Below are 23035 nucleotides of genomic sequence, written 5' to 3'. Positions count from 1 at the left end.
AAAACCTCCAAGCTTAGTTACCAGCTTGGACCTGGTAATTGCTGCCACCAGCCACGAATTATACAGTGCCTAGCTCACTGTGGTCTCCCCAAAACCTTCCCAGGGGACCCCAAGACCCCGATTCCTTGAGTCTCACCACAAAGGGAAATAACCCACTTCCCTTCTCCCTCTTCCCCTCCAGGTGTTCCCTCCCTGGGTTCCTGGAGAGATATACAGATTCAAGCTCCGTGAATCTAAACAAAGGGATTCCACCCTCCCTGCTTCAAGTCCTTGAAACACAAGTACCAAGAGATCTAACCTCTCTCCCCTCTCACCCAGAGGGTATACAAAGGCATGCTTAGTAAATCTAACACAAAGAGATTTTTCCCCCTGACCTCTTCCTCCCACCAATCCCCTGGTGAGCTGCAGACTCAATTCCCTGGAGTCCCCACTAAAGAAAAACTCCAGCAGGTCTTAAAAAGAAAGCTTTATATAAAAAGAAAGAAAAAGGACATAAAATGGTCTCTGTATTAAGGTGACAATATACAGGGTCAATTGCTTAAAAGAAAAAAAAATGAATAAACAGTCTTATCCAAAAAAAATACAATTTAACACATTCCAGCAACTACACACATGTAAATACAAAGAAAAAACAATATAAACCTATTGTCTTACTATCCTTGTACTTACAACTTGGAAACAGAAGATTAGAAAGCCTGGAGACAGACCCAAGACAAAGAACAACGAACTCACACCCAAAACTTCCCTCCACCCAGATTTGAAAAAATCTTGTTTCCTGATTGGTCCTCTGGTCAGGTGTTTCAGGTTACTGTTTGTTAACCCTTTTATAGGTGAAAGAGACATTAACCCTTAGCTATCTGTTTATGACAAAAAGTCATGCATTTTTATCAGAATAATTAACCATTGGAACAATTTACCAACAGCAGTGGTGGATTCTCTATCACTGACAATTTTTAAATCAAAAGTAAATGTTTTTCTACAAGATCTGCTCTAGGAATTATTTGGGAGAAGTTCTATGACCTTTGTTATACAGGAGGTCAGACCAGATGATCAAAATGGTTGCTCCTGGCTTTGGAATCTATGAATCTGTTAATCAATTCCCTGGTACTGGCGTTTTGTGTCTGCATATATATCACTTATTTTATTACTGTGCTTCACTTGTAAGACATTTGCATCAAAATATTTTTCTTCCAACATAAGGAAGTAAAAATCAATTTTAAAATCAGAAAATGAGAGTGACTGTATCTTTCTATAGTTAATCATTACCCAAGCCAGCTGTTTTTAAATGCACATTACCACGGCAACTTAGCAGCTCTCAATTTAATGTATTAAATTCTATTTCATGCTGAAATTAGGGATTCAGAAAACGTTAACAAGGCTTTGAATTTCACAAAATCTTCAGTTTTTTGGGGGAGTGGGAAGGGTTGAGAAATTTTTTAGGACTTCCAAAACTGATTTATCAATGTTAGTTTATTGCCCCTTTAAACAAGAAGAATTAAGTTGTGGTGACTGGTCACTAATTACTATTTTGAATTAATGGTCAATGTCTATGGATGCTGTTCTGCATTATTTTGAATGTTCTTTTGTTGTTCATTTCACTTAGAGTCTCTCATTGCCTTTTTAGCCATTGATTTTTATATCCCTGCTTGCACTTTCTGCTCTTGGATGGTGGGTAAGTTTTTGTTTTTATTTTAATTCCTTCCTTCATTCCTCCCCCCTGTTTCATTTTCCTTTCTTTTTCTCACCCCCAAACTCTCCTCACCTACATGTACTCTATATGGTTATGTTTAACATCAACAGAGTGATTTTACTATAGGCCTTTGGAAGCAGGTGCTTTCTAAAATTAGTAGACACAAAATAGTTGTAAATTTCACTTTAGATTAGATCCCAGGGAGAACACATAGGAGTGTGCTCTGACATAGCATTGAATCAGCAGAGCATATTGACTCTGCATTAATGCAGATCGACCTAGTGGAAACACTGCAGCATTGAAAGCTGCCTTTTGTAAACCTTAATTAATACTTTATTCTTTATGTTTGGTCTTGTGTTGAGATTTTCTTTAGGCAGATTAAATGAAGTACCTTGGAGTATTGGTTGATCACAGGATGACTATGAGCCGCCAATGTGATATGGCCATTAAAAAAGCTAATGCAGTTTTAGGATGCATCAGGCGAGGTATTTCCAGCAAAGATAAGGAGGTGTTAGTACCGTTATATAAGGCACTGGTGAGACCTCATCTGGAATACTGTGTGCAGTTCTGGTCTCCCATGTTTAGGGAGGATGAATTCAAACTGGAACAGGTTCAGAGACGGGCTACAAGGATGATCCGAGGAATGGAAAACCTGCCTTATGAAGGGATACTCAAAGAGCTTGGCTTGTTTAGCCTAGCCAAAAGAAGGCTGAGGGGGGATATGCTTGCTCTTTACAAATATATCAGAGGGATTAATATTAGGGAGGGAGAGGAATTATTTAAGCTTAGTACCAATGTGGACACAAGAACAACTGGGTATAAACTGGACACTAGGAAGTTTAGACTTGAAATTAGACAAAGGTTTCTAACCATTAGAGGAGTGAAGTTCTGCAACAGCCTTCCAAGGGAAGTAGTGGGGGCAAAAGACATATCTGGCTTTAAGACTAAGCTTGATAAGTTTATGGAAGGGATGGTATGATGGGATAGCTTAATTTTGGCAATTGATCTTTGATTATCAGCTGATAAGTATGCCCAGTGGTCTGTGATGGGATGTTAGATGGGATGGGATCTGAGTTACTGCAGAGAATTCTTTCCTGAGTGCTGGCTGGTGAGTCTTGCCCACATGCTCAGAGTTTAGCTGATCGCCATATTTGGAGTCGGGAAGGAATTTTCCTCCGGGGCAGATTGGCAGAGGCCCTGGAGGTTTTTCGCCTTTCCCTGCAGCGTGGGGCATGGGTCACTTGCTGGTGGATTCTCTGCAGCTTGAGGTCTTCAAACCACAATTTGAAGACGTCAATAACTCGGACATAGGTTAAGGGTTTGTTATAGAAGTGGATGGGTAGGGTACTGTGGCCTGCTTTGTGCAGTAGGTCAGACTAGATGATCATATTGGTCCCTTCTGACCCTAAAGTCTATGAATCTATGAAATTGTTACAGGAAGCATTTTTGAGACTTTTTTAAAAGAATCCCTTATTCAGTAAACATAGCAACACAGAGGAACTCAGGCCAAATTCTGACATGTGTATGTGTTTAAATTCAGTCTGGGTGAGTAAAAGGGCTGGTTTATAGGGTGGCCTGTCTGGGCATTAAAGGCATTTTCAGTACTGTGACGGGATTGTCTATATGCCAAGTTACTCCATGGCAAGCCAAGGTGTGAATCTACTGTGCACCAACTTGCTTTGTTGTAACATCTCACATGGACACTGCTATGCTACAGTGAAAGTCCTGACATGCAACTTGGCTTACTGTGCCTTCATGTAATAGTACAATAAACGATACTCTGGGACTTGCACTGTGCTGTAGCAGTATCCATATGGGACATTACCTTGCAGCAAGCTGATGTAACGTAGATTCACTCCCTGGCTTGCAGCGCAGCAACTTGCAACATAGACAAACCCTTCATATTGCTCAAGTCCCCTGAGTGCTGTATGGTACTCAAAAAAGTGCTAGGTTTTGATTAGGAGCTGGGTACTCTTCCAGGATTTTTTAAAAAGTGTTCAGGGTGATTTCAGAGGGACATCACAACAAGGTCACTCTGAAACAGGTGTGCTTCATGAATGACTAAATCAGAAGGCACAAATAGGTACCTCTCTGGCCACCACACTACACACCTGCTCATGGCTGACCCAACAGCAAACAAAATAGGACATATGTGGTTCCAACTCAGAGAGAGAGGTTGATATTCACACAGTAATAGTTTAGAAACAAAACATATGGTAAACACAAGGGAGGGAGAAGAGTTATTTAAATTAAGGGCCAGTGTTGGCACAAGAACAAATGGATGTAAATCAGCCATTAACACATTTTGGCTTGAAATTAAATGAAGATTTTTAACCAGCAGAGGAGTAAACTTCTGGAACAGTCTTCCAAGGGGAACAGTGGAGGCAAAAAAACGGAACTTGTTTCAAGACCGATCTTGATAAATTTATGGAGGGGATGGTATGATGAGCTTATCTACAATGGCATATGACCCATCCACTATTGTTATTAGAAAATATCTCCAGCAGCCAGAGATGGGACACTAGATGGGGAGGGCTCAGAGTTACTACAGATAATTTTTTTCACAGATGTCTGGCTGGTAGTCTCACCCACATGCTAAGGGTCTAACTGATTGCCATATTCAGGACCAGGAAGCAATTTTCCCATAGATCAGATTGGTAGAGTTTCTGGAGTGGCTTTGCCTTCCTCTACAGCATGGGGCATTTGCTGATTTGAATGAGAGTAAAAGGTAGATTCTCAGTAACTTGAAGTCTTTAAATCAACATTTGAGGACTGCAGTAACTCAGCCAGAGATTATGGATCTCTACATGAGTGGGTGGGTGAGATTTTGTGGCCTGAGAGATCACAAAAGGCCTGAGAGGTCATAGATCATGATGGTTCCTTCTGGCCTTAAAGTCTATAAGAAAGAGATTTTCATTTAGTTTCAAAATAAATTAGAAACCAAGTGAAGCCCTCTTTCTACAAAGGGTGATGCATTCATTTTATGTTGGTGTGAGGAAATCTATACAAAACTGTTGGATGCACAAAGTTTATAGAAAACCCTTTGAAAAAAACAATATAAATTAATATAGTTTAGACAAGTAAAGTTGAAAAGAAACAAAAATATTAGAATAAAAAATATACAGAAATAGTGCAAAAAGATTAAACAGGATTGGTAGGAACATAAGGGAAAAAACAGATTAGATACAATGCACATAGTATCACTAAAAACTGTCTCACACATACTTGAATATGTAATATGGGAAAACTGCTCACCAATACAGTTCAATAATCCCAGATATTAAAAGTCCCAGGTATATGGAAAACATAAGAAGAAAATCTATGAGAAACAGGATAAGAAATTATCAAGTATATGAACAATGCAAAGGTGAATAATAAGCAGTACAATAATGCATTAATGAAAAGTATAGATAGCACAAAGGAAAAAGCATTCACATTTTAAAGATGATTGTACAGTTGCTTTTGATAAAAGCTGTTCTCGATAGCAATCTTGTCTTGTGGTGTCTTTATATGAAACTCTATACTAAAATATGAAGATTTGATTAATGCCAGTGACTGCTACATTATAATGAATTTCGTATCTCTAGTTATTTGCTTCCGCAACCTAATATGTTTGCAGCCTTTTAAATCTAACCAATACATCAGACATATATTAGACAAAAATCCAGTTACTACAAACAATTCAAAGTAGCTCAGAGCTAAAAATAAAATGCTAAACTTTCATAGTAAACATAAACAGGAAGTTTATATAGCCATCATGCCTTTTAATTCACAATGAGAAAGTTTTTTATGTAAACCACAGTACTGTAAAACTTATTTTCAGTTGTATAGAATTCTCTGAAATGTATACACCTTTCAGGCTGAAATTGTCCATGGTAAGTCTCTGCCAAAAAGTAATTATTTTTGAGTGGGTTGTTTTTTACCTAAAAGTTTAATCAAAACAGGTTCCTTCATTTTTAAATATGAGGAACGTTAATTAAAAAAAACACCACTTTCTCTGTATAAAAACAACTGAGCAGCTTCTTTTGACCATCTTAATGCCAAAATAGTTGTGAGTAAAAAATTGAAATGTGGTCTTGCTGAGGAGTAGTCTGGTGAAAATTATTTTTGATTTGAAAACTGCATCCTAACACATTTTGTGCAAAGTTCTCTTGCTAACCACGTCACGTGCATAGCTAAGAAACACCATGTTATATGTGTATCTGTGCAAAACCCTACTTACTGCATCTTATAAGATAGCTACTCTCCTCTCTCTCTCCGCAGAAGAGAACCCTTCCTCTGTAGACTTTAGGAGTTGGACAATTTTGACTTTGTACCTTAACATAGTGTTTTAATGGAATAAGCTGAAAGTGAGAAAAGTGTTTCCATGAAATTTCACGATACATTTTTACCACTACATGCAATCTCATGTCTTTCCCACGAACTTCATTTTTCTGCAAATTCAATTAAATTTCTATTTTTCACATAACAAAAAGTTTAGTTTTCAATTTTTTGATTTTCAAGCCCCTCATATTTCCATTTTTGTTCAAAGAAGCTTAATTTCAAGTTGATATTGTGTGAAAACTCCCATTTCAAGTATTTTCGCACCACTATTATGAGTCAGTGCTGTTATAAACTCAATTTGTTTCCCCCAAAACCTAGCTGACATGTATATGGAGTAATGAGAAATGGTGGTTCTTCCTATGGGCACCTCCTAACATTCTATGTCACAGAAAAAAGGGCTCGATGCTCAGCCGTGCTCAGGAGCGGAGGAAGGAGTGGGGGAGGTAAGGAAGCTTTAAGTCACCTTTCCATTCCTCTAGTCCAAAGCTGGAGAGGGACAAAATGGTCTCCCCTGTAGCTTGTAGCAGCATTATGCCAGCCACAGGGATCGCTCTGGCAGCCAAATATTGGCCAGAATTCTGTGCACTCTAGACTCATTCCTGACATGCCTCCCACATGCCCTTCCCAACCTCTACCTGGAAGGGGAAGAATAGGTAGTGTACAGTCAGCTACACTGGCTTTTATGTTACCCATGGCTTCCCCTATGTCATAGCAATACCTGACTGCCCCATAAGGCAGTTTTCTAGTTGCTTCGTGTTGGCTCAGGACCTGGCACAATAAGCTTGTACAGTGAGAACAAAGTTTTAGTAGTTACACTGCTGTGAGTAGCATCCATCTCCTCAAGTCAAGCCATTAAGAGTGGAATTCTCAAATGTATATATGGTTGCAAATAACCCATTGTGCACCCCAAATAGAGCTTAGTGTACCATTACTTAAAATAACATCATTCAAGGTAGTGGAAAGCACCTGTTTGGAGGTAGTTTAGGCAGTTAAACTACCTGTGTTAGCTGGCAACCTTCCTCACCAGCCTGAGGAATTATCAGCCACACCTAAATACATATCAACCCTTCCCTCTAGGTTCCACTTATTGTCTAAATGACCACAAACTCACAAAAAGAAAACAAAACTTCCATCTGGGGCTTTCTACCCAGCCACAACTGCCAGGGCTTCTCAACAGGAATCTCACTTCTCCAGGGACTACTGCAGGAGACAGTCCTTCCCCCTTTTCCTGCAGCTCTTTATAAGGAACATCTCAGCTGCAACTGATTACAGAACGGGGCTGGCTGTCTTTAGGCCCCTGGGGCAGGCCCCCTGTTACCGTGTGAAATATGTTTGTATCACCAAACAGATGCTGTGGGCCAGACTCTCCTTGTCAGGGACCATAGATCTTGAACACTGGCCTGCAGGGCTTTTAAGAACTAGGTAGCCTTAACCTGCCACCCACTGACCTACTAACATCTGCTATTCTAGCAGATGAACTCTAACAGAGGACCCCAGTCCTGGGATCTGATAGGTCCCCAGCCTCTATTTAATCCAAGCACAGGCACAGGAAGCTGTCCACTCAACTAGGTTCTCCCTATTCAGTACTACTCCCCCCCCGCAATACCTGTCTGCCTCCTGACACCTGACTCTCAGGAAGCACCTAGGAACAACCTTACAAGTACAAACTGGGTAGCTATCAGCACCTAGCTAGATACCGCACATTCTTCCCCTTTAGAATAACCATTGTAAAACTTTAAAAAGTCACTTATAAACAATCACTTGCATCTGGTACCCAGGTCTTCCAATCATTTAGTCAGTCTCCTACATCTCACACTTCTCCTAATACCTGCAGAGGCAGGAACAAGATGAGGCACTGGAGCAATTCCTACTACTATAGATTTCCCATCATCAATAATGATATCAGTGATGTTCTCTGGTCCAAGGTGGAAATCGGCATTCTCTTCTTCAGCTGAATATAGAAAGATGATATAGAGATTCCTATTGCACAAATCTCTGCTATAACTCAAGGAGTGATCACAGTCTGAGGGTGAGCAACAGCCATGAAAGAAGACAAAGTACTTCAAGACTTAAGAAGTTACATGGTCAACAGATGGTCTTACTAGACGATAACATCAGAATGTTTGTAACCATGCAGACACACATTTTGAGACTTGACCATCTTGTTGTGCCTACATTTCTGAGAGCACGACTGATCCATCTGGCATATGAAGGACCTCTGGCATGAATCTAACCAAAAGACAACTGCAGCAAGACTTCTGTTGGCTAGGGTTGGACAAATAAGTCGAGGAAATAATCAAGAATTGGGATCTTCAGATGATATTAGATCCAAATAGTACAGACCCTGTCCCACAAACTGAGGATAGGCTACAACCAGGAAACATCTAGACTTTCCAGAAGTTTTCTCAGATATCCCAGATGTTGCAAAAAAGTTCAAGCAAAAGATTCGGCTAAAAACAATGTGCCTGTACAGCATAAAGTGCTAAATGAACCAATAGCGCAGAGACAACTGCTCAAGAAGTAAAGTCTGAAATTATGCAAAGAAGAGATCATTGAAAACTAGTTGATTAATCAGAATCCTATTGGTGCCATCTGCACATCTGTGGACTTGAGCGCTCTAAACTCCAACATGATTGTTATCCTCTACCCAACCTCAGTATAATGCTGCTTAATTTGAAGGAGGCAAGAGTCTTAACAACCATTGATCTATCCTCAACTTACCAATAGATCTTCTTAATGGAAGAATTCTGCATGTACACAGCTTTCATCTCTCCAGAAGGCTTGTCCAATTCAAACAGGTGCTGTTTGGGTTAGCCTCTGCATGTTCTAGAAAATGATGTTTCAGATTTTTGGAGACAAGGGTTCTTTCCTTTCAAGATGACATTATAATGTGTGGCGCACACAAATCCAAACATGTCATCTCAAAAAAGGTTATAGAAAAACTTAAACGACATGGACTTACCACAAGCAAGAAAAAATGTCAATTCCATAGCAACTCAGTGACTTATCTAGGAAATGCTCTCTCTGGAAATGGCATAGAACCAAAACCAGACCTAGTAGAAGCCATTCATGGTGCACCAGAGCCTGACAACAAAGACAAAGACAATCTTCTATCCTTCTTGGGATTCGGAGAATACTTTTCAAAGTTTGTACAGCAATTTTCCATGAAAGTAGTTCCTTTGTGTCAACTCCTAAAAAAGGATGTCAGGTTTGATTGGAATGAAGTGTGCAAATACAGCCTTAACAAGATCAAACGTGTAATTTCCACCAGTCTGGCTCTACGCCCTTTTGATTCTGAGAAGCATGTGTTGTGAGAACTGTTTGCTTGTGAGTGCAGTCTTGCTACTGTCTTGCTAAAAAATGAACAACAAATCACTATTGCATTAGCATCCAGATCCCTGACTGACCCAGAAAAATCCTATTTTCTTTCAGAAAGCAGCTTTGGAATGTTTCTGTGCAGTAACACACTTCAGAACTTACCTATGGGGTAGGAGATTTACCTTAAAATCTGATCACAAAGCTCTTTCAGCTTTATTGACCACATAACATTCTGGATGAGCATTCCAAGAATTGCTAAATGGGCCACCAAACTAATGGACTTTGATTTCCAGACAGTATCTTTCAAGTGGCAAGTACTCTATGGCAGATTGTCTCTCTCACCTGCTCATGCCATTGTTTTTTAGCCGAATCTTTTGCTTGAACTTTTTTGCAACATCTGGGATATCAGAGAAAACTTCTGGAAAGTCTAGATGTTTCCTGGTTGTAGCCTATCCTCAGTTTGTGGGACAGGGTCTGTACTATTTGGATCTAATACCATCTGAAGATCCCTTTGATTTAATCCCACAATCGAAATTTCATTTTGGGCTACATAGATCTTTGCTTGGATGTTACAGCCTTTGTACTCTAGGGCAACTGTAAAATAGCCATTGATGGGGCTAGGAGATCCACCATACTCTCTGGGGTATATGTTTGGAGCGTTCAACTTTGGTTGGGAGCTGGCAAATAGCACAGTGTAGAGCTGGTTGGGAATTACAGTATAAAGCAAACCGGAATCTGCTAACATCCTCATCTTATGGCCATTGACTTGCACTTGGCAATGTGGGGAATGATGTGGTAATCTCCTGTCACATTGAGAATGCCATCAGAATTCAGTTCTACATCAACCTCATCTGTGAGAACTCCAGATAACACTGACAAGACTTACAGACTTTAGCAAAACATCCTTTTTTGTTGCATCTCTTGCATACTGATTTCTTAGCAGGACACACTTGAAAGTATGCCTTGTGACCAGGGTCAACATATCTGTAACACTGGTAGCAATATGGTGTGTGGAAGGGTAAAGGCACTGTGCATGTAGACTTAGGAACTCTGCAAGCTGCAGTCTTGTATCAGACTATATTAATCTATGTAGGCTGGAAGACCTCTGGTGTCGCACAAAGTAACTTAGCACAGTGGATGGCACTCTTCACTTGTTGGGTGGTTTCTATGGCTTTCTCCAAAGTAAGGCCTTTTTATCAGGAGGTGTCATTCATGAATCTTGGTACTTCTCATCTTCATGACAATCTGATCTCTAATCATTTCATCCGTGAAACTGGCAAATTCACATGTTACATTCAAGTAATGCAGCTACATAGCAGTTGATGAGCTTGTGAGGCATAGGACTAGAACTTGAAACATTCAGCACCAATATTTAGGATTGAAGTGATCGTCCAGGATTTGGAGAGCAGCATCATATAGAGTCCCATCTTGTAGTAAATTGGTAGCAGAGGGGAGATGCTTGAAGACTTCATTGCTCTTCAGGACCAAGGCCATAAAGCAGTAAGGCTTTCCACTTTTCTGGAGTGTAAGTAGAAGTTTCTATAGCAAGCATATTGCTGCTGAAATAAGACTTCCTTGATTCCCATGAAAGTGGAGGATCTCCCCAGGGAAGCATGAAGAATGAGGGAAGTGAAACTTGTGTCATGGTAATAACATGAAAGCAAGCTGGAGACATCTGGTGAATAAAGCAAGAATGGTGGAGAACAATCAGCTAGTAAGAAATGCTGGTACAGAAACAGTTGACTGGCCCTTCAAACTATGTTTGTGGTACTGCAGAGGAATATATCTATTGGTAAAAAGGAGCATGTTGCAAAAAGGAGCAGTTGCAAATAACAGCAGGCGTTAGGCCTCCAGAGATTCCCGGGGAGCAGCAACAGCAGGTCACAGCAGCAGGAATCATGAATAGGGTGAACAGATGTCCCATTTTTAAAGGAATGTCCCATTTTTGGGGACTTTTTCTTATATAGGCGCCTATTACTCCCCACCCCCAGTCCCATGTTTTTCCACAGTTGCTATCTGGTAACACTAATCATGAAGCACTTGGATAAGTTAGATTTGGATAAGTTAGATTTGTATTTCTCTATGGTTCTTTTATGCTCAATGCCAGTTTGTTTTGTACTTGAACCCCACTGAGGAAGACTTGGAAAGCTTAATAAAAGCAAAGATGAGATTTACATTTTTTTTCAGAGCTCACATTCTTCCTTTTCTTCTCCTCTTTCTTCTCTCTCCCCACCCTCTGAGCATCCTGAACCCAAGGCTACAGAAACCACCTAAAAACATATTTACAAATGCAGACTGGGGTAGCTAAATACCCTAGCTAAATACAACAGTAGGTTTAATAATTTGCATCCCTTTGCCTGTTTTAAACATGGTGTGTGTAGGGATGCAGTTCTGCAGTGAAATAAATGATTTTGTGAGGGTGAAAACCAATACATTATTTGTCTATTTGGTTTTTTTGTTTTGTTTTGTTTTGTATTTTGCTTGGGACAGCAAAAAACCTAGAGCTGGCCCTGGCTCCTTGTGAAGCTGAATCATTCAGTTGTTCTTGGAAATCAAACGCAAAATTGATGCAAACATGGCTGAGGTGCATTAGTTCTTAATTTGATTGGTAACTTACCAGCTGTAACAAGTATTACAATTCTTGCATTATTCCAGTGCAATTGCTATCTCTTTGGAGAAAGAGGACGAAGACACAAGAAAGAAAAAGATATGATGAATTTTAATCATTCAGAAGTTCTACCTGTGTAAGGGAGCCTTTCCATAACTATGTGTTCTGTTGAATTAATACTTTGCTGTAACTGGAAAATTAAGTTGTATCTGGTGAGTAGAGACAATGGAAATTGCATCATTGTGAGGGGGAAAATGGTTACTAATTATGCCAATTTACTTAAGTATAAGCAATGATCTTCCTATGTAGTACAATTCACAAACTTTTCCCAAGTGAAAGCAAAACCTTAAAGATGGCTTTGTGCCTCCTCCACCTGTTTTTTATTTCTCTTTGGGACTCTGCAAAAATCTTTGAATTCACAATGAATTTATCCTAGTGGGTCAAATTGCAGAGTTACTACTTTGCTCTCCTAGGCCCTGATTCTGAAGGCACTCCACATTTAGGTGAAGCAGTTATTCAGATTCATAGATTCCAGTGCCAGAAGGGACCTGTCATGGTATAATTCCCCACTCTGAACCTTAGCGTCCAAAAGATGGGGTACCAGCATGAATTCCTCTAAGCTCAATTACCAGCTTAGAACCTGTAGTGCTGCCACCAACCAGGAATTCCAGTGCCTGGTACACTCTGGTCCCCCCAAAACCTTGCCCAGGGACTCCCAAGACCCGGTCCCTCTGGATCTTAACACAAGGAAAGTAAACCCTTTCCCTCACCGTTGCCTCTCCCAGGATTCCCCTCCCTGGGTTACCCTGGAAGATCACTGTGATTTAAACTCCTTGAATTTTAAAACAGAGAGGAAAATCCACCTTCCCCCGTCCTTCTCTCTTCCCCTCCCAGATTCTCCCTGAAAGAGACAGTAATCCTAACACAGAGAGAAATTAGCCTCTCTCTCCCCCTTCCCTCCTTTCTCCCCAGAATAAAAACACAATCAGATTCTTAAACAAGAAAAACTTTTAATTAAAGAAAGAACAAAGGTAAAAATTATCTTTGTAAATTTAAGATGGAATATGTTACAGGGTCTTTCAGCTATAGACACTGGGAATACCCTCCCAGCCTAAGTATTCAAGTACAAATTAAAATCCTTTCAGCAAAATATAAATTTGAATTCCTTCCAGCCAAATACACATTTGAACTCCTTCAAGCCAAATGCACATTTGCAAATAAAGAAAACAATCATAAGCCTAACTCACTTTATCTACCTAGTATTCACTATTTTGAATCTATAAAAATATGTATCAGGGAGATTGGAGAGAAACCTGGTTGCATGTCTGGTCCCTCTGAGCCCCCAGAGTGAACAACAACCAAAAACTAACAGCACACACAAAAACTTCCCTCCCTCAAGATTTGAAAGTATCCTGTCCTCTGATTGGCCCTCTGGTCAGATGACAGCCAGGCTGTCATAAACAGATAGCTAAGGGTTAATGTCTCTTTCACCTGAAAAAAAAAAGTATCCTGAAACACCTGACCAGAGGACCAATCAGGAAACCAGACTTTTTTCAACTCTGGGTGGAGGGAAGTTTGTGTCTGAGTTCTTTGTCTTCTGCCTGAATCTCTCTCAGCTAGAGAAGGATTTTTCTATTTCCTGCTTTCTAATCTTCTGTTTCCAAGTTGTGAGTACAAAGTTGGTTTTTTGTTTTGTATTTACATGTCTATAGTTGCTGGAGTGCTTTAAATTGTATTCTTTTGAATAAGGCTGTTTATTCATATTTCTTTTAAGCAATTGACCCTGTATTTGTCACCTTAATACAGAGAGACCATTTGTATGTATTTTTCTTTCTTTTTTATATAAAGCTTTCTTTTAAGACCTGTTGGAGTTTTTCTTTAGTGAGGAACTCCAGGGAATTGGGTCTGCAGCTCACCAGGGAATTGGTGGGAGGAAGAAGTCAGGGGAAAACCTGTGTGTGTTAGATGTACTAGCCTGACTTTGCATTCACTCTGGGTGAGGGGGGAAGAGAGATTGACTCTCGGTAATTCTGTTCTCCAGGCTGGGAACGGGGAGGATGGAATCCCTCTGTTTAGATTCACGGAGGTTGCTTCTGTGTATCTCTCCAGGAACACCTGGAGGGGGAGGAAGGGAAAAGGTTTATTTCCCTTTGTTGTGAGACTCAAGGGATTTGGGTCTTGGGGTCCCCAGGGAAGGTTTTTGGGGGGACCAGAGTGCCCCAAAACACTCTAATTTTTTGGGTGGTGGCAGCAGTACCAGGTCCAAGCTGGTAACTAAGCTTGGAGGTTTTCATGCTAACCCCCATATTTTGGATGCTAAGGTCCAAATCTGGGACTAGGTTACTGACACAGGCTCACTGTTCTTGTTAACCCTTTCCAGGCAAAAGAGATATGAAGCACTTTTGTTCTATTAACTCTTACTTATCTGTTTATGACAGGACCATTATCATCAAGTCTGACCTCCTGTATAGCACAGGCCACAGAACTTCCCCAAAATAATTCCTAGAGCAGATCTTTTAGAAAAACATCCAATCTTGGTTTAAAAATTGGGTCCTTCTGTTTAACATTGTTCACATTACTCATTTTTGATGCACTACGTTCATGTGAAATGAAAATCTGTCTTTAAAAAATAATATTGTACACAAACTTTTTGTATAGTTTCAAAAAGCATTTTCCCTTGCACTTCCTGGCTTCACCAAAAAGCAGAACTCTACTTCATTTGCCAGAGGCATTTTTTGCAATATATCCTGTCCACATTCTGGACATTTCACAATAAAACCTGATATGAAGGTAATAGCCTGCTGAGGTTTGAAGGTGTATCTTAACTTTTGAATGCTTGCCAAAATAACCCTATAAAATTTTGAGGTTTGCCCTCAAAATTCAACATACTTCTCAATGCCATCAGTACTATTATGAAACTATTTGCAGTAATTCATGTTTCATCTTATACTGCGTCATAGCATCTATCTTAGAATGACAGGTGACCATTTGTTTTCCCATCCTAGAGGTGTAGGTTAAATTGTAGAATCCTCTCAGAAGCTGTATGGAGTATTGACTATTTTTTCAAATGTAATTCTGGTTAATTATCATTACACATAGTCCATGTATTTCATTAGCTTGCAGATTACTCTTCCATGAGATGTTCTCTGTTGTGGTACTACTTGAAGTTGATGCATTTATATTGTCTATTAACTATCTTTAATTTTCCAGCAATTGTAAGTTCAAAAAAATATGCAAGTGTATAGACTTTATCTGTGTCAATTTTTGCAAGGGGAAGTTGGGATCCATCAGAGTTTAGGAGAGAATAGAAAATATAGACAAGATATAGATATTGCTGAAAAGGTTTGATTAAGATAATGAAGTGACAGGTATGGATTTAGAAGAGAACTAAAGGATTTAGAGGAAAATACATGCTCTGATTTAGGATGTGTTTGTACTATTTAAAAAAGCAATAAAATACGTATGACTAATCAGATATAGGGACTACTGCAATCCTACTGGGACACAGAATATGCTTATAGTACAAAAAAGAAGCTGTATGACAGAAATGATAGTACAAAAATTAAAGAGACAAAGAAGATGATGAAGTCAATCACAAATACTCTAAAATCTCATTGGGAAAGTTATACTGACAATAAGTAGAGGATTCTTCCAGAAGTGAATAAAAGCAATAAAAGATTATTTTAATACTGAAAGTGGAAGAGATCATTGAGGGACCATGAAGAGATGGTGAAATACAGTTTTTCTTGTGTCTTGTTTCTAATTTAGTGCTTGTCCTCAGTATTCATCAGGAAAATTAGAAGTGAAACATAAGAATGGAACACAGTTTTCAAAGACTGAGAAATAGAGAGCACCAGTCACCAGCAGTAGGAACCTTTCTGTTGCTATTACCACAACAGGCTGACACAGTCTCTGGGTAGATTAAATTGTTCAGGTGTCAGAGAATTTAATAGCTCTAATAATAAAGATTTAACAAGCCCTTGTGGGAGAGAGTAGATATAGAGGAATTAGATGCAGGTCATAATCTCACTATTTGGGACAGTGTATAGTTAAGAGCCAAAGAATTACTGAGGCCAGGTCCTTATATAACTTAACTATCATTCTTAAATCAGGAAGTCTAATGTCCAGTAATAGTACTACAAAGTCAAGTGTTTCAAGGTAAACAGAGTTCTGCATCTGGCAATTATTTCACAATTTATTTGTTGAAAATTTTATATAGATCACTGAGGGATGATGGATGAACCAGTCCCAATCATTTTAATGTTGTTAGACAAACTATCCAGGAAAGGAGTGCACATTCTTTGCTGCCATCCAGGGCTAGATGGATCATTCTTTTTGCCCCTCCAGCTCTGTAGAAATTCTCAGGCTTCACCTAGTCCCAGATCATAGCTGGGATAAGATTTGGCTCTAAAAGCATATGCTTGGAGTAACTCATGTATACCATAACTGCGCAAGCTACACTAAAAATCTAAAGCAAAATAGGGAGCATTTCTAAATTAAGTGAATATATGGAAGAACTTTGCTAGAAAAGCAAAATATTGACTTGTGTAACCTGTATGAGGAAAAAAAAATTTCTGATGCCTCATGTGAAGATGAATAGGTATCCTTTTATTTTATTTACTGATTATTTAGAATTATATATATGCTATCTGACAAAGCTCCAAGTCTGTATTGGTGGGTCCCGTGCTTCCTGGAGGATTCAGTGGCCTCAGAGGCTCACTAAGGCCCTCAGTATGACCTCCCTTTCCCAGTATGGCAGCAAAGGTTAGAGCTTATTGAGCTATTTTCATCACAGGCCAGTATGGGAGGTGGGAAGGTGGAATACCCACAGTCTCTGTTGCTCCTTAGAGCTCCATAGGCACCATTTGGTCTCCTGCCTGGACCTAAGTCTGTTTCCCCTTTCAAAGGGATCTCTGTTGATCATGCGAGGAGGAAGAGAGGAACCCGGGCCCGCCCTCTACTCTGGGTTTCAGCCCAGGGACCCTAATGATAGCAGCGGCTTCCCTCCTCCACTGATGCTCCTTTGATTCCCTGGGCCACTTCCCCTTGCTCCCGTTTTCCAAGTTTCACCCTTACCTCAGGGCTCAGTAATGCTTCCTCTCCTCCAGCTCCTTTCACCTGGGCTTCTCTCGAGAGAACTGAGAGAACCGGCAAGGTGAGCTTTTAAAGCAGTATAAGTGGGTCCTTAATTGGCTCCAGCTGTCTCCATTAGCCTAACAGCTTTAACTGACCCTTTGTCAGTTAATTGAGCTCAGCTGCTGGCATTAGCCTAACTACCTTAACTGGTTAAATTGGCCTCAGGTGTCGACTGGCCTGGAGTAGCCCTTGTTTGGCTATCCAGGGAACAGGGACTTGCTCATTCTGAGGCTGATATACCTGCCTTCCACTACCTTCTTATATCCTTCTGGCCTGAGTCCGTCACAGCTAATAAACAGCACCTACCCATATCGTTTCAGCACCCGTGATATAACATTTTAAAACATCACAAATAATAGTCTAAGTGTGGCAGTACATTTAACTTTTAATTTACCACCAAATAAACCAGGCAATTTAAGAACTCTTCCTCCAACAATTCCCCGTCCTTATACTACTCTCTTGCCTCTCTCTCCTTTTCAAATTCTTCGGTGGAAAAACTAGCTTTGTAGTGTGACCTGAAGGTCATCAGAAATTGAGTATTTGAATCCATATGAAGAGAGAATTCTAAAGCCATGGGACACTCTAAAGGTACATCTACACTACCAGCCGGATCAGCAGGTGGTGATCAATCTATGGGGGATCGATTTATCGTGTCTACACTAGATGCAATAAATCGATCCCCGATTGCTCTGCTGTCAACTCTGGAACTCCACCACAGTGAGAGGTGGAAGCGGAGTCAACGAGGGAGCGGCGGCCATCAATCCCACGCCACGGGAACTCGAAGTAAGTGATTCTAAGTCAATCTAAGATACGTCACCTTTAGCTACACTATTCTCTTAGCTGAAGTTGCATATCTTACATTGGTCCCTCCCCCCAGTGTGGACCAGGCCTAAGAGAACATCCCACCTTCATCCTGAATGACTTCATGGTGCGTCATGAGGTGAGAAGCACTCTCTTATCTGGTAAGTTACAAGCCATTTAGAACTTTTTAGCTCAAAACCAATACCTTAAACCTCACTCAGAAATCCATAGGCAGGTTTGTTATGCTGTAGGACAGCTTCTTCCTCTTCTTCTAGATTATTTCAGTGGATGTTTTTGTTTTGCAGCTGTAATGCTCAGGCATCAGTGCACACCCAATATGCAGGTAGCTTTTTCACAAGGCATATCATTATCCCTGGTGATATGTTGGCAGGTTTGTTCTATGGTTTTTTTTCCCCATAACTCTTTATTTGCTCACTATGCTGCATGGTCTAGCCACTCATTAAAATTTTCCAAAACTGTTTTCCTTTGCTTCCCTACAGAAATATTAATGTCCAAGAGAAGAACACATGGTCCATTGTGTTTTACAAACATACTCATCCTTCTCATTTTAACTATTGACTACAAAACAACATTGGTCAAACTGCTCATTAAGGAAAGTGAAACTATCCATATTCATATTATGCCTCAGTGGAGACAATAAATGAAACATAACTCATCCCTCAGCGTTCATGTGATTACATCTTCTACCACATTAGCCCTATAGCAATTATCCAGCTATAACTTCTATAAGAACCCAGGAGAAAATATAAAAGATGAAATATATTAACTTTAAAGGAAAGTGAGAGAGACAACTTTCTCATTAGTGTGCAAAACAGAAGCGGCAATATTGAAAAGGCTAAATGATGCCAAAAAATACAGTATATCTAGGCTGGTTCTAGGACTAGTAAAAATTTATAGAGGCCTACTCCATTTAAAAAGGTTTGGGGGGAGAAGGTATTTAAATTATCATGTGATCAAGCTTGAATAGTAAATTGAATAGTAAATTTAAAAAGCTGTAGATGATACAATGTATTTTGGAGAGCTTTCCAAATAAAAACTAGATTAGCAATAACTGTTTGTCATCTGCATTTGTGAGTGGTTCATAAAAAGCAGTTATATCTACTCTAATGAATGTTCATTGTTCTTTTGTTAGCAAAAACACATTGGTGGTATACTACATCATCAGAGTGATGGGGCTTTGATGATACATTACAGCAATCTGTCACCAGGGAGACAGAAGTTTGATAATGTGTTACATTAACTACATCATCCACAGTACCATCATTCTGAAGATAAAGTGCAGTGCCAGCTGGCAGAAAGCATGATGCAGTTAGGTTTACTTTTAGATCAACTTTAGAAATGCATTCTTTCTTTAAGAAAAGAGGGTACATGAGTGAGTATGTTAACCAACTGCCTTCTATATCACTGTATTTTGATGGATCTGCTTTTTAATTAGAGATAATGATTCCAGAAGGGTTTAATACAGTTAGGAAAAAGTAAAATACAGAATGCCAGATCCCCAGCTATGGTTGAGCTGTGGTAAACTGTGCTGAAGGGGCTAGGAGGAAGAGGGAAAGCTCTAAGAGTACATCTACACAATACAGTAAGCCCAGCTCTGTGTGACAGGTGTTTGCAGACTAGGTGTTTGCAGGCCTGCTGTTGAGCACCCACACTGCACTGAAAACCCAGGCCTCATAACCATGCTGGCACAGCAATACTGCACTGTGCTGATCTGAGAAGCACATCAGCCTCTGTGGGCATACACCATTGTATCCCAGGATTCCCAGCACCCTCATCAGCTGAAATCACTCTAGGGTTTGGCTTACGGTGGGTTATGGATCCTGCAGGAGTTGATCAGCAAGGCTTTGGATGTTTTTAGTCAAACACCACATCCAGCTGAGCCATTTTGTGTCTGCACATTCCCAACAGTTGGTACCATCAACATGGATCCCAACACAATGGAAGAATTTCTCCACCTCATGTTCTGTCCTATTTTGGAACATCTTCAAGATGCTAGTGGATCTTTCTGAAGCAGTTTTTGAGCTGCAAAGGAAACTTCTAAGAGAGGGATACTGATGTGCCAGCTGTGACTGAGCTGCTGTTGCTCTTGACTGTTGGCTTATCCTCAAGTTCCTTCCCCTTTGCTATGTAGACTAGCACTTCTGGAGCAGGACCACAAGCACAGACTGCAGGGACCACATTGTCACATTGTCATAAACAGATAGCTAAGGGTTAATGTCTCTTTCACCTGAAGCACCTGACCAGAGGACCAATCAGAAAACCGGATTTTTTCAACTCTGGGTGGAGGGAAGTTTGTGTCTGAGTCTTTGTTTTCTGTCTGCCTGCTTTCTCTGAGCTTTGGAGAAGTAGTTTCTGTTTTCTAGTCTTCTGTTTCTAAGTGTATGGACAAAGAGATCAGATAGTAAGTTATATGGTTTCTTTTCTTTGGTATTTGCATGAATATAAGTGCTGGAGTGCTTTGATTTGTATTCTTTTCGAATAAGGCTGTTTATTCAATATTCTTTTAAGCAATTTACCCTGTATTTCGTCACCTTAATACAGAGAGACCATTTGTATGTATTTTTCCTTTCTTTTTTATATAAAGCTTTCTTTTAAGACCTGTTGGAGTTTTTCTTTACTTCAGGGAAATTGAGTCTGTACTCACCAGGGAATTGGTGGGAGGAAGAAATCAGGGGAGATCTGTGTGTTGGATTTGCTAGCCTGATTTTGCATTCCCTCTGGGGGAATAGGAAAGTGCTTTTGGTTTCCAGGATTGGGAACGGAGAGGGGGAGTCACTCTGTGTAGTTTCACAGAGCTTGTGTCTGTGTATCTCTCCAGGAGCACCTGGAGGGGGGAAGGGAAAAAGGATTATTTCCCTTTGTTGTGAGACTCAAGGGATTTGGGTCTTGGGGTCCCCAGGGAAGGTTTTTCAGAGGGACCAGAGTGCCCCAAAACACTCTAATTTTTTGGGTGGTGGCAGCAAGTACCAGGTCCAAGCTGGTAACTAAGCTTGGAGGTTTTCATGCTAACCCCCATATTTTGGACGCTAAGGTCCAAATCTGGGACTAAGGTTATGACACACATGGACCTGGGATGACCAACAATGGGTCTAGATCTTTCTCATGAAGAAGCATACATTCCTGGAGGTTTGTGATCAGCTTGCTCCTACCATCCTGCCTCAGAACACCTATATGAGGGAGGCTATGCTAGTCCAGAAATGAGTTGCTATAGCCATCTGGAACCTGGCTACCCCAGATTGCTACAGGTCTGTAACTAGACAATTTAGAGTTAGTAAATCAACTTTTGGGGTTGTTGTGGTGGAGGTTTGCGAGGCAATTAGGACTGTGAGGTACCCAAAGCTGATGGGCACTAGAAATTTTCCTGAAACAATTGCTGTCTTTGAGAGAATGGGCTTTCCAAACTGCATTGATGGGATTATTGCCTGCTGCAAGGATCACATGAGTACAGGAACCACAAAGGGTGCTACTCTATTGTTATACAGTACCTGGTTGATCACGGGCAGATTCATAGACACTAACATGGAATGCACTGACAGGATGAATGATGCTAGGATGTTCCAGAGAGATTGGAACTTTACCATCAAGGACAAGCTAGGACATTATTCCCACTGAATGATACTGTTGTAAATGGAGTCATTGATCCCACTGTTCCAGGGGACTCAAGCCAGTGCTGTGTTTGAATTGAAGTGATTGTTAACTCCAGTTACAGTAATAAGCTGTGCTCTAGTCTCTTTAAAGGAGCAATTACCTTATTACTCCGCCAAATGGTCCAGGAGAGGGCTAGACATTTCAGGGCAGGCAGTTTTTGGGAATTTGGAGTCACTTGGCTAGTGGTAACCATAACTAGAGACCAGAGTGTGGTTGTTGTGTAACAAGCAGACTTCTGGAATTGCTGAACCAGGGCTGCTCAACACAGAGACACTCAGGGCATGTTTGTCTGCTGGCTGAGAGCATCCAGAGAGAGAGTTATAGCATGAAAGCATTTTAAGACTATCAGGATTACGGGACAACTGGTGACACTATCTCTCACTGGTCAGGGTTGAACCCCAAATGTGACACACACAGAGATGGCTGTCCTGTCTTCATGCTTCTACTCGGAATCTCTAGAATATTAATGTTCTCCAGAACTTGCACTGCCTGACAGTATTGAAAAACCGCAAGTAATGACTACACCACTGATAAGGCAGAAATTTCAACTGATTTTTGTACGCTTATCTTACAATGATGGGGGACAGCTTTCAGCACTGCTCCAAAGGACGTCTGAAGTGGCCAGTGTTTTTTCTGACTTTGAATGAAAGATAAAGCAGAAAATGTAATTTTTTTACAAAAGGTCAGATCATAATGTGCTCTTTCTTTCTCCTTTCAAGGCACTTGCACATCTGCAAAGGAAATACATGTAATCAGAAACTGGGGGGAGGAGTAGGGTAGGAAGACCCACCTCCTGCAGGCAAGGATAATGAGAGTCTGAAAAGAGCTAATGGGAGAGCTTCTAGATAAAATAAATCAGCAGGTGGAGTTTCAGAAGGATCAAATGGAGGACAAAAGGATATGTATTCCTGCAGTGTGGAAAGAGACAGAGGTTTCACAGCGTGAGGAGAGATTGTGGGACAGATTAATGGAGCACATCCACAGGTTGAGAGATGAAGACAGCACAGCACAAGTTGATGTTCGAGCAATTACTTGCACTTATGATTACCAGACTGCAGGTTACAGCGCCACCTTCAGCTCCTGCTCCTGCTCACGCTGAGTCCCCTCCATGCTATCATGCCCTGCAGACTATGAAATGTCCAAAGAATGTAGAGTTTGGCTGGACCGTGTCCTAGGCAATGAACAGTAGCACATGGAACTGACAAATGTACCCTGTGCATTCATCCACTTCAGTCCAATCAAGGTCCACACGTGAAAAATGCACCGGAAAGGCACTGGAGAACAGAAGGACAGGGAAACCCAAGAATAGCTGGGCATGTAATTTGGGAACATTCATAGTTCACTGTTTTGGCACTGTTTGTTTACTGTGCTTATGTTTTGATGATAACTGGTCTGCCTTTCTGCTTCTTACATTGGCATATAAATACTGTGTAAAATAAAGTGTTGAATTTGGACACAGTGCTACAATAGGATGTTTTATTTTCTGTAAT

At 40.5% G+C, this 23035-nt stretch overlaps 1 protein-coding gene across 1 annotated transcript in view; it reads left to right on the top strand.

Moving 5' to 3' along the window:
* Window positions 1–23035, top strand: part of LOC127048252 (uncharacterized) — a 519587-nt gene that overhangs the window by 273153 nt on the left and 223399 nt on the right. The gene's annotated exons all lie outside the window — the stretch shown is intronic.

Source organism: Gopherus flavomarginatus, chromosome 3, assembly GCF_025201925.1.
Source record: "Gopherus flavomarginatus isolate rGopFla2 chromosome 3, rGopFla2.mat.asm, whole genome shotgun sequence".
Classification (NCBI taxonomy): Eukaryota; Metazoa; Chordata; order Testudines; family Testudinidae; genus Gopherus; species Gopherus flavomarginatus.
The sequence above is the reverse complement of the archived record's forward strand: the minus strand, read 5'-3'. Positions and strand labels throughout refer to the sequence as shown.